The 12,508-nt window shown below is 38.9% G+C and overlaps 1 non-coding gene across 1 annotated transcript; it reads right to left on the bottom strand.

Annotated features, from left to right (window-relative positions):
* Positions 1-11,868: 11,868 nt before the first annotated feature.
* On the bottom strand, positions 11,869-11,976 carry LOC130977540 (small nucleolar RNA R71). Its single transcript, XR_009085228.1, has one exon. It is a non-coding gene; the product is annotated as a small nucleolar RNA R71 (small nucleolar RNA).
* Between the last annotated feature and the right edge of the window lie 532 nt (positions 11,977-12,508).

Below are 12,508 nucleotides of genomic sequence, written 5' to 3'. Positions count from 1 at the left end.
GGGTCTAGGAAGTTGTTTGGAAGCTTCTTTGAGAATTCTAAGGTCATGCCACCCACATGGACTAATAATGATCAACTTAAAGATGGGTGTGGAAACAAGATATGGGATCCCGGTATACATGAGGATCAACTTTGGGAGCCCCAAGCTTGTGAAGAACTCCATCAACACTTGGTACAACAAATAAGAAGTCTTGGGGCACAATGGAGAACCAAGCATTGGTGGAAGTTCCAAGATGAATACAAGCACAAGCCACCTTGATGAGGAGCTCCCCATAAGTCCAACTTAAGGACAATAAACAAAAGTGCTAGGTGGGAGACACCCCACCATGGTAAAATCTTTTCATTTTCCCTTTTGTAAATATTGGTAGAATTAGTTTAATTTCATGTTTTGTTTTGTTAGTTTAGTTTAATTGGTAGTTTAGTATGTTAAATAAGGTTTTATGGTGTTTTGGTAGCTGTTTGGAGGTTTGGCATGCTTGGATTGGTGCAAAAACATAGAGAAAAATTTTGAAAAACAGAGCACCATCCACGCGTATGCGCACCGCGCGCATATGCGTGCATCAAGCGTTTTCGACCATCCACGCGCACGCGCACATGACGCGTACGCGTGGATGCAGAAGTTCCACCCTCCATACATTTTCCAGAGAGTTGTGCCTGCGCCGCGCCAACGTTATGCCTCTGGCACAAACCCCATTCGCGCGCACGCGCACATGACGCGTACGCGCCACTCTCGAAATAAGCCATCGACGTGCGCGCGCAATGCGTACGTACGCGTGGATGCCCTTTCTTCCATCCACTTCTTTTCTTCTCCTTTTTCCATTTCTTTCATTCTCCTTTCTTCCTCCCTTCTCCTACCCCTCATCCAACACTCCCAAACACCATTGATAACCATTTATTTAGTTAGTTAATTAGTTAGTTAGTTAGTTAGTTTTAGTTAGTTTTCATTTCATTGTCTCTTTTTCATTATAAGTGTTGGATTGTTATTCTTGTTTACCATTACTTGCTGCTGAGTATTAAAAAGGGATGTTTTCTTAACATCATTATGTTTATAATATTTGTTGGATTCTATTGTTGAGGTTATATTTTGCTACTTGGTTTTGAGTTTTTCATGCTCACCTTTTAAGAATGCCAAGTGATGAGAATTGCCTTCGAGCTTGTGACTCTTCTTGAATTACATGATTTGGCCACCATGTGATTTGAGCCTTATTTTGTGATTAGACAACTTCTTGGTGGATGATGTTGTGCATTTACCTTAGTGCATGGTGTTTCATGATTATATGCATCCATATGGCTTTTAGCTTGAATGCTTTCATGCTTCTTTAATGTTTGTTTTACCTTACAAGTTTACTTAAAGCATCTCAAGCACACTAGGATAAGTGAAGTGCATGCTTCTTTTGTGACATCGCCCTTTTATGCTAATGTGTGTTCTAAATCGCGCAATTTAGAATTCACACACATATTTGTCATTAATGTCACACTAATTCACTCAATCAATTCTAGTGATTTACCTCATTCCAACAATGTATGCTTCCTTGCTTTTACATCTTCTCATCTTATGGTGTTATATTTTTGTTCTTCATGATACGATGCACCACAAGCAATAACGGAAGCAAGACTACGAACACGCAGCATCGGTTGACCTACCAGCTGAAGGTAGCAATCCGGAGATTCGCCATACCCCCTTGCTCATCTTTGAATGCACTGAGGACGGTGCAAACTTTTAAGTGTGGGGAGGTCGTCCGACCGATCGGCGATCTTGGGTGACAAATTTCTAATCTCAACACTTTTGCATTTCATTTTAGGTTTTTTGGATTTTTACCTGCATTTTCTTATTTTTGCATACATATACACAATAAGCTTAGTCAAAATAATAAAATTTTTCAAGGTTTCTATCTATAGGGCACCTCAATTGATTTGAGTGAAAATTTTTCATTAAACTTGCTTGAATCACACATATATATATACATATATTGTGGAACATGAATTTTTGAGCTAAGAACACAAGCAAGTGAGATTTGAGCCTAATGGTGTGGTTACATCTTATAACCACTTATTTTTCCTTCTTATGTGCATTATTCTCTTCCTATGATTGTAATCTTTGATTTGTTTGATTCTTTATATCCATTATTTTGTGTATTCATGCATTTATATGATTGAGGCCATCATTTCATTAGCTCACTTACCCAAAAAAAAGCCTTACCTTTTATCTTCCATTGTTAGCCAATTTGAGCCTACGATTAACCCACTTGTTCTTAATTTAGCTCATTACAAGCCTTAAAGCGGAAAACCAATGAAAGTCCCTTGCTTGGATCTTTGATTAGCATAGGTTAGTGTGTGTGAGTATCATCCAAGTGTGGGAATCTTGGGACATTGGGTGAATAAAAGGGGTAGTTTTGTATTGTTATTGAAAATATTGGGAATTGGGTACATACTCATGTATTGATCAAATGTAAAACCTTATGCATTGAGGTTCTTGTATATAGAAAGAAAAAAAATAAGAAAAACAAAAGAAAAAGAAAAGAAAAATAATATGGAAAAGAAAAAAAATAGAAAAAAAAAGAAAAAGAAGAAAAATAATAAAAAGGGGACAAAATGCCCAAAAGCGAAGCTCAATAAGATCAATGCATATGTGTTGTGAAATAAAAAGAAGATACATGAGTATATGAAAAAGTAAAAAATGGGTAGTTAGGTTAGAACTTAATTGTATAGGATGTCATAGGTTAGGTGGGAAGTCTAAGCTTATCAAAGATTCAAATTTCAAGCTCACTTAACCATATATGCATCATACCTTGACCCTAGCCCCATTACAACCTAAAGAAAAGACCTCATGATATATGTATGTATGCATGAAATATTTTTTGATTGTTAGAAGAAAAACAAATCTTGGAAAGCATGATTAGGAGAGAATTGAGTGAATCAACCCTAAACACTTGAGCGAATAGAGTGCAAACACATCCGGTGAGGGTTTGATGCTCAATTACATGTTTCCACCTACAATCATCACTTTTCATGCAAGTTTGTAAAAATATTTAATAACTCAATTCAATTGTGGATTAGACTTGCTAGTCCTAGGCCCTTGTGCATATATGCTTCTTGGGAATTGATTTATTTTGACTAAGCAATTGCATTCATTTAGATAGTTGCATCAAATGTTGATACCCTTTGCTTTCTCTTGGTTAAGCATGAGGACATGCTTGGTTTAAGTGTGGGGAGGTTGATAAACCCCATTTATAGGGTTTATCTTGTACTTGATTTAGGGGATTTTATAACCTTTTACCCACATTTATCCATTGAAATAGCATGGTTTTGTATATTCTCCTTTAATTGTGCTTAAGAATGAAAACATGCTTTTTTGGACTTAAAATAGCTAAATTTAATTTACCTTTGATTCCATTAGATGCCTTGATATGTTTGTTAAGTGATTTCAGATTTAGGAGGCAAAGATTGGATAAAGGGAATAAAGGAAAAGCATGTAAAAATGGAGAACTCATGAAGAATGAAGGAATCGCAAAAGCTGTCAAGCCGACCTCTTCGCACTTAATCGGTCATAACTTGAGCTACAGAGGTCCAAATGATGCGGTTCTAGTTGGGTTGGAAAGCTAACATCCGGGGCATCAAAATGATATAAGATTTTCCATAGTTGCTATACGTATGGTGACGCGCACGTGCACTGTACGCGCAAGCGTCATTGCTGCCATATGATCCACTTAAAGCAATACGTGGCCAGCGAATTCTAAAGCCTTGTGGGCTCAATCCAACTTATTTCTGATGCTATTTAAGCCAAGGATTGAAGGGGGATGAACATGTTAGTTACCATTAGTTTAGTTTAGCTTAGTTTAGTAGTTAGAGTTAGTTTCTAAAGAGAGAAGCTCTCACTTTTCTCTAGGATTAGGATTAGGATTAGGCTTAGTTCTTAGATCTAGATTTTAATTCATCTTCTTCTACTTCTATCTTCTCAATTCCTTGTTGTTACATTCATCATTCTTCTATTCTTTTGTTGTAATTTTCTTTATATTGTTCTTATACTTAGTTGTAGATCTACTCTTGTTCCTTCCATTTTCTTTCAATTCAATTCAAGGTAATTCATAATAATTGTGTTTCTTTTGATTGTTGTTGTTAATTTCTTTCAATAATTGTTGTTAGATTCTCTTCTTGTTGTCAATTTGCTTTTCTTTTCTTTTGTACCTTCCAAGTGTTTGATGAAATGCTTGGTTGGGTTTTAGTGTAGGTTTTGTTCCTCTTGGCTTTGGTTGAGTAATTAGTGACTCTTGAGTTATTTAATTCTTTTGTTGGTTGATAATTAGAAGTTGCTAATTGATTTGAATGCCTCTAAAGCTAGTCTTTCCTTTAGGAGTTGATTAGGACTTGAGGAATCAAATTGATTCATCCACTTGACTTTCCTCCATGGTTAGAGGTTAACTAAGTGGGAGTAATGGACAATTTGTTATCACAATTGAGGAGGATAACTAGGATAGGACTTCTAGTTCTCATATCTTGCCAAGAGCTTTGTTAGTTGTTAGTTTATTTTCTTTGCCATCTATATTTCTTGTCTAAAATCTCAAAAACCCCAAAATAACTCACAACCAATAACAAGACACTTTATTGTAATTCCTAGGAAGAACGACCCGAGGTTCAATACTTCGGTTTATAAATTTAGGGGTTTGTTTTAGTGACAAACAATCTTTTGTATGAAAGGATTATTGTTGGTTTAGAAACTATACTTTACAACGAGATTTCATTAGTGAAATTCTAAACCGTCAAAAATCCAATCATCAGCCACACTTGTAACATAGTTTCTTATCCAATTGTAATGGCCTATTTGGATGGTAATTCCCACACTCTTGACATTTCATATTAGGGGAGTAAGCTCTTGACCGCTTCCCTTCACCATGTTTCTTAAGGTTTTGTCCCCTTGGTCCAAGGTTGTTGTCGCGTTTCCTACTAGTGTTTACTCCATGAGTGTCCCTTGACGAGGCTACAGTCTTCGCGTTCTCTTCAACCACTCTTGCCTTGTTCACCAGATCGGAGAAAACACAGACCTCCATAGGAGCTACAGCTGTCCTGATATCGTCCTTCAAGCCACTTTGATACCTGACACACTTCCAGCTTTCATAGGTCTCCGGGGCACCCTGACACACCCAAGAGAACCTACAGAGTTCCTCAAACTTGCTCGTATAATCTGCCATAGACAAGGAACCTTGCTTCAGCTGCATAAGTTCTATCTCTTTCGCTTCCCTTGCAGACTCAGGAAAATACTTATTGTAGAAGGCTGTTTGGAACACATCCCAAGGAACGTCAGCGTTTTGAAGCTGTAAGAAGCGGCACCCTGCTTGCCACCAATGCTGGGCCTCTTCCCGAAGCTGATAAGCAGCAAACTCCACATATTGGTTGTGCGGGACATGTTGGGCCTGCAGCGCATGCTCCATCGCATGGAACCAGTTGTCCGCTTCTGTGGGATTTTTTGTGCGGGACATGTTGGGCCTGCAGCGCATGCTCCATTGCATGAAACCAGTTGTCCGCTTCTGTGGGATTTTTTGAACCTCTGAAACTTGGCAGATGACCCTTGAGAAAAGTCGCCAAGGTCATCGGAGCACCTCCCGTGTTATCTTCGTTTCCCCCCCGCATCCTCATTCGCATTTCCTTCACCAGTTCTATTTTTGTTTTTGGCCTGTAGGCCTAACCTCTGCGCATCTTGCAGAGTCGCAGCAGCGTTAGCCTCTATAGTGTTCGTAAGATTCGCCATTACCGCCATGAACTCGGCATGATTATCGACCGGCCGCTCATTCCTAATCTCTCTTCGTGAACGTGTATGACCTCGTCTGCGAGTAGCCATTAGGGTTCCTGTCTACACCAAACATTCGATATCAAGGTGATCAGTCTCAATATCAAAGGTCTAGTGCTTCAATTATCCCAAAAAGGCACTCACAAACAAGCATGCTATGAAATATCAAGTAGATAACCTAAATAGCATGAAAGAAAAATGACCTAGAGTATGCAATGAAGCACAATCGGTCCATCCCTTAGGCTCACGAGGACGAACCACTCTGATACCACTAAATGTAACACCCCAATTACCCTAAGCTTTACCTCTAGCTGTAAAGCAAAGGTTAATCAGAGGTTATGATAGTTCTAAGGCTTATACATATATATAGAAGGAAGCAATATATTCTAGAAGCCTGATGAAGGATTGAACTCAAAAACAGAATTACGAAAGCACGGAAACATTCACACGAAGCTAAAGTGTAAGACACAAGGTATAGATGCAAAAGAATAAAACATATATAGATATAATAGTATAATAGTTCATAGGAAACTAGCCACAGCTTGAGAAGTTTAAGCCGACTAGTTACAAATAAATAAATACAGTTTTGGAATTAAAACAGCTTATACAACCTATCTCTCAAGTAAGCCTCTAAGGCCATAAAAATAAAATACAAAGAGATGTGAGAGTAACTATAATAAGGTAAATTAGAAATAAACCAAGGAGGAACCATACTCCGCTCTGTCACCATATCCGTAATCTCACCGAAGTAGATTACGACCTGCATCTGAAAAACAACAACAAGTATGGAATGAGAACTGGAGATTCTCAGTATGGTAACAGTGCCCAATGATGTAAGATGTACGGCTCCGGGATGCCGAAGGCAATCCTGGGACTTCACATCACATACTGATATTCAAGCTTAGAACATAAATAAATGAATAAAGAACTTAAACCATAAACCGGGTTATCTAAACTTAGGGAAATTCTAACTAAACTAGTCACACCGCTGTATCCCATAACCCTCGCCAAGCTACCCTCCGTGCGATCCCATTGCCACCACCTACCTAACCTCCTCAGCACCAGACAATCACAATTAGTGCAAGCAAGTAAAACACAGATAATATTCATATACAACAAGTAACTCAAGAAACAAGTAAGCATGTTATACAATTATACAAACTCAAGTAAACAAAGCAAGCAAGCATATAGAAGATGCACATGATGAATGTCTGCCCTATTAGCTGTGATATCACATGTTGGTTATTGTGCCAAATCCGACAGCGAATCCGGTCGACAACTCCCGGATTAGTCTTTTTATTGCACATAAGGAGGAAAATTCCGAGGGAGAGTGCCCTACCACCTTCTCCTTTCAGAGGGAAATATTCCAAGGGAACGTGCCCTACCACCTTCCTCTGGTTGTCGCATGATTCCACGGGTTAGTGCCCTACCACCTTGCAATCAGAGAGAAGTCGCATTTTCAGGAGGAATAATTCTAAGGGATAAGTGCTCTACCACCTTCTCCTTTCAGAGGGAAATATTCCAAGGGAACGTGCCCTACCACCTTCCTCTGGTTGTAAAAACTATGAGTGAGAAGCCCAGCTTCAACTCTCACTTCCAAACGTAGGCGGGATTCTACTACAGTCCCTACGACGGAGAACAATGCATAGTACAATTACATATTCAATATCAGAGGCCACTCCTCATAACACACTTCCACTCATACTCATTCCATCAACCTTAGTCATTCACCATTTCCATTCCAAACTCATTAGTTCCTTAGTTTCTCAATTCATCATCACCAAATCACCAAGTTCACTACTCTTCCATCTCTCTCAACCAAACTCAACATTAATACATCAGAAACCTAAACCTCCGTTCTCTAACATTTCAATATAATCATCAACTAAAACCCTTACCCTATTTCCCTTATTCCTATACTCAAATCTAAGCCCAAAAGCCTTAAAATGGTGTCATAGAAGCTTACAACTTTGTTGGGAAGGTGAAATAGTTAAAACAAAGTTTAAAATTATGAAACAGGGTGTGTGCGTCCGCACAGGGGTGTACGTGCGCACGCCCAGGAAGATTTTGAAAGTGTGCGTACGCATAGGGGTGTGTGATGAGCGGATAATTTGTATACTTTTTGGCATTGTTTTTAGTATGTTTTTAGTATGATCTAGTTAGTTTTTAGTATATTTTTATTAGTTTTTAGTTAAAATTCACTTTTCTGGACTTTACTATGAGTTTGTGTGTTTTTCTGTGATTTCAGGTATTTTCTGGCTGAAATTGAGGGACCTGAGCAAAAATCTGATTCTGAGACTCAAAAGGACTGCAGATGCTGTTGGATTCTGACCTCCCTGCACTCGAAGTGGATTTTCTGGAGCTATAGAAGCCCAATTGGCGTGCTCTCAACGGCGTTGGAAAGTAGACATCCTGGGCTTTCCAGCAATATATAATAGTCCATACTTTGCCCAAGATTTGATGGCCCAAACCGGTGTTCAAAGTCACCTCAAGAAATCCCAGCGTTAAACGCTGGAACTGGCACCCAAATGGGAGTTAAACGCCCAAACTGGCACCAAAGCTGGCGTTTAACTCCAAGAAGAGTCTCTACACGAAATTGCTTCTTTGCTCAGCCCAAGCACACACCAAGTGGGCCCGGAAGAGGATTTTTATGTCATTTACTCATTTCTGTACACCCTAGGCTACTAGTTTCTTATAAGTAGGACCTTTTACTATTGTATGAAAATCTTTTGATCACTTTTAGATCTCTAGATCATCTTTGGACATTTTAGTTCTTAGATCATTGGGAGGCTGGCCATTCGGCCATGCCTAGACCTTATGCTTATGTATTTTCAACGGTGGAGTTTCTACACACCATAGATTAAGGTGTGGAGCTCTGCTGTACCTCGAGTATTAATGCAATTACTATTGTTCTTCCATTCAATTCCACTTGTTCTTTTACCAAGATATCACTTGTTCTTCAACATGATGAAGGTGATGATTGACGCCCATCACCATTCTCACCCATGAACAAGGTGACTGACAACCATTCTTGTTCTACAAGCATCTGAGGCTTAGTGAATATCTCTTGGATTCCTGATTGCACGATGCATGGTTGATCGCCTGACAACCGAGTGCTCGCCTGACAAACGAGCCAGCCATTCCGTGAGATCAGAGTCTTCGTGGTATAGGCAAGAACTGATGGCAGCATTCAAGAGAATCCGGAAGGTCTAACCTTGTCTGTGGTATTCTGAGTAGGATTCAATGACTGAATGACTGTGACGTGCTTCAAACCTGTAACCTACTGGGCGTTAGTGACAGACGCAAAAGAGTTATTCTATTCCGGTAGGGGAGGGAACCAAACCGGTGATTGGCAGCACTGTGACAGAGTGTGTGCATTAGCTTTCACTGCGAGGATGGGAGGTAGCTGCTGACAACAGTGAGACCCTATACGAGCTTGCCATGGAAAGGAGTAAGAAAGGGTTGGATGAAGACAGTAGGAAAGCAGAGAGACGGAAGGGAAGGCATCTTCATGCGCTTATCTGAAGTTCCTACCAATGAATTACATAAGTATCACTATCTTTATCTTTTATGTTATTTTCGTTCATCACCATATATATCTGAGTTTGCCTGACTAAGATTTACAAGATGACCATAGCTTGCTTCAATACTAACAATCTCCGTGGGATCGACCCTTACTCACGTAAGGTTTATTACTTGGACGACCCAGTGCACTTGCTGGTTAGTTGTGCGAAGTTGTGTAATGCCATGGTATTGAGCGCACCAAGTTTTTGGAGCCATTACCAGGGATTATGAGAGTTGTGAAAAAGTATAGTTCACAATTTCGCGCACCAAGTTTTTGGCGCCGTTGCCGGGGATTGTTCTAGTTTTGAGCAAGCCTTTGGTAACATCAGTGCCAAGATCCGGCAACAACATCAAATTTTCGGTGTTATTGCCCGGGATTGTTTAGGCTGGACAACTGACGGTTCATCTTGTTGCTTAGATTAGGTATATTTTTTCGAAATTCTTGAAGATGAATTCTAGAGTTTCATGATGATTTGTTGAAATCTGGCTGGCTGAGAAGCCATGTCTAATCTGATTGGACCGAGGTTTCAACTTACCACCACAAGAGCTTGTTGATTTCGTATCAATCTTGCTTTTGGAGCAGTGATTTGCTAAGGCTTGGCTGACCTTTGGTCATGTCTAGTGTTTTGGACCGAAGCTTTCTTTGGAAGCTTGGCTGGCTGTGAAGCCATGTCTAATTCCTGGACCGGAGTCTTAGACTAGCATTGCACTGATTCCTGGAATTCTCATTAAGAATTTTGATACCTTTTTCCACTTAATTTTCGAAAAACACAAAAAAATTTTACAAAATCATAAAAAAACAAAAAAAAAAGATTTTATGTTTCTTGCTTGAGTCTAGTGTCTCATCTTAAGTTTGGTGTCAATTACATGCATTCATTCATGTGTCTTAAGGATCTTCAAGTAATTCTTGATGATTTCTTGCTCTGATCTTTGAATTCTATTGACTTGAGTATTTTGTGTGTCTCATATGCATTTTCAGTTCATTAGTGTCAGTAGTATACAAACTGCTAAGTTTGGTGTCTTGCATGCATTGTTATTTGATTCTTGTTGCATTTTAATTATTAAAAATCCAAAAATATTTTTAATTTGTGTCTTTTCAAGTCAATGATACAAGGGATTGAAGATTCAGAACACACTGCAGAGGAATTATACAGAAAAAGCTGAGCATTCAAAAATGCCCAGTGAAGAAGGCAGACTGGCGTTTAAACGCCAGCCAGGGCACCTGGTTGGGCGTTTAACGCCCAAAGAGGTAGCATTTTGGGCGTTTAACGCCAGGATGGTGCTAGGGGGAAGATTTTGTTTTCAAATCAATTTTTTTTAAGTTTTTCAAAATCAAATCTTTTTCAAATCAAATCTTTTCAATCAAATGTTTTCAAAATTAATTTCTTTCCTTTCAAAGATACTTACTAACAATTAATGATTTGATTGAACATTTTTTGCCTTTTCTGTTAAGGAAGGTTTTATGTTTGAATCATATCTTTTCTTGTTAGGCAAGTCACTAATTTTCCAAATCAAATCTTTTAAAATAATTTTCAAAACATATCTTTTAAAATGGTTTTCAAATCATATCTTCTCAATCACATCTTTTTAAGACAATAACCTTTCAATCATATTTTTTTTATCATATCTTTTTTTTAAAACTAGCTTTCAATCAAATCTTTTTAGTTTCTAATTTCAAAATCTTTTTCAAAAATCACTTGACTTCTCTTCCACTTTCAATTTTCGAAAATTATCAATCAAATTTTCAAAATGTTTTTAAAATCTTTTGATTGAATTTTCGAAAATTCTCTTCCCTCCTTCTCACATCCTTCTATTTATGGAGTACCACTCCTTCTAAATGCACAATTCGAACCTTATCTACTTAAAGTTCGAATTCTTCTTCTCCTTCTTCTTTCTATTTCTCTTTTCCTCTGACAATTCAAGGAATCTCTATACTGTGACATAGAGGATTCCACATTTTCTTTTTCTCTTCTCTTTCATATGAGCAGGAGCAGAGACAAAGGCATTCTTGTTGAAGCTGATCCTGAACCCGAGAGGACCTTGAAGAGAAAGCTAAGAGAAGCCAAAGCACAACTCTCTTTAGAGGACCTGACCGAATTCTTCAAGGAAGAAGAACACATGGCAGCCAAAAACAACAACAATGCCAACACTGCAAGGAAGGTGCTGGGTGACTTTACTGCACCTACTCCTGATTTCTATGGGAGAAGCATCTCTATCCCTGCCATTGGAGCAAACAACTTTGAGCTTAAGCCTCAATTAGTTTCTCTAATGCAACAGAATTGCAAGTTCCATGGACTTCCAATGGAAGATCCTCATCAGTTTTTAGCTGAATTCTTGCAAATCTGTGACACAGTCAAGACTAATGGGGTTAACCCTGAGGTCTACAGACTGATGCTATTCCCTTTTGCTGTAAGAGACAGAGCTAGAATATGGTTGGATTCTCAACCTAAAGAAAGCCTGGACTCTTGGGAAAAGCTAGTCAATGCCTTCCTGGCAAAGTTCTTTCCACCACAAAGATGGAGTAAGCTTAGAGTGGAAGTCCAAACCTTCAGACAGAAGGATGGAGAATCCCTCTATGAAGCTTGGGAAAGATACAAACAATTAATCAGAAAATGTCCCTCAGACATGCTTTCTGAATGGAGCATCATAGGAATTTTCTATGATGGTCTCTCTGAACTATCTAAGATGTCCTTGGATAGCTCTGCTGGAGGATCTCTTCATCTGAAAAAGACGCCTGCAGAAGCTCAAGAATTGATTGAAATGGTTGCAAATAACCAATTCATGTACACTTCTGAAAGGAATCCTGTGAACAATGGGACTAGTCAGAAGAAAGGAGTTCTTGAGATTGACACTCTGAATGCCATACTGGCTCAGAACAAGAGATTGACTCAACAAGTCAATTTGATTTCTCAAAGTCTGTCTGGAATGCAAAATGCACCTGGCAGTACTAAGGAAGCTTCATCTGAGGAAGAAGCTTATGATCCTGAGAACCCTTCCATGGAAGAGGTGAATTACCTAGGAGAACCCTATGGAAACACCTACAATTCTTCATGGAGAAATCACCCCAATTTCTCATGGAAGAATCAAGAGAGACCTCAACAAGGTTTCAATAACAATAATGGTGGAAGAAACAGGTTTAGCAATGGCAAGCCTTTTCCATCAT

Source organism: Arachis stenosperma, chromosome 4 (genome assembly GCF_014773155.1).
Source record: "Arachis stenosperma cultivar V10309 chromosome 4, arast.V10309.gnm1.PFL2, whole genome shotgun sequence".
Lineage (NCBI taxonomy): Eukaryota > Viridiplantae > Streptophyta > Magnoliopsida > Fabales > Fabaceae > Arachis > Arachis stenosperma.
Note: the sequence above shows the minus strand (reverse complement) of the source record. Positions and strands in the feature narration are given on the sequence as shown.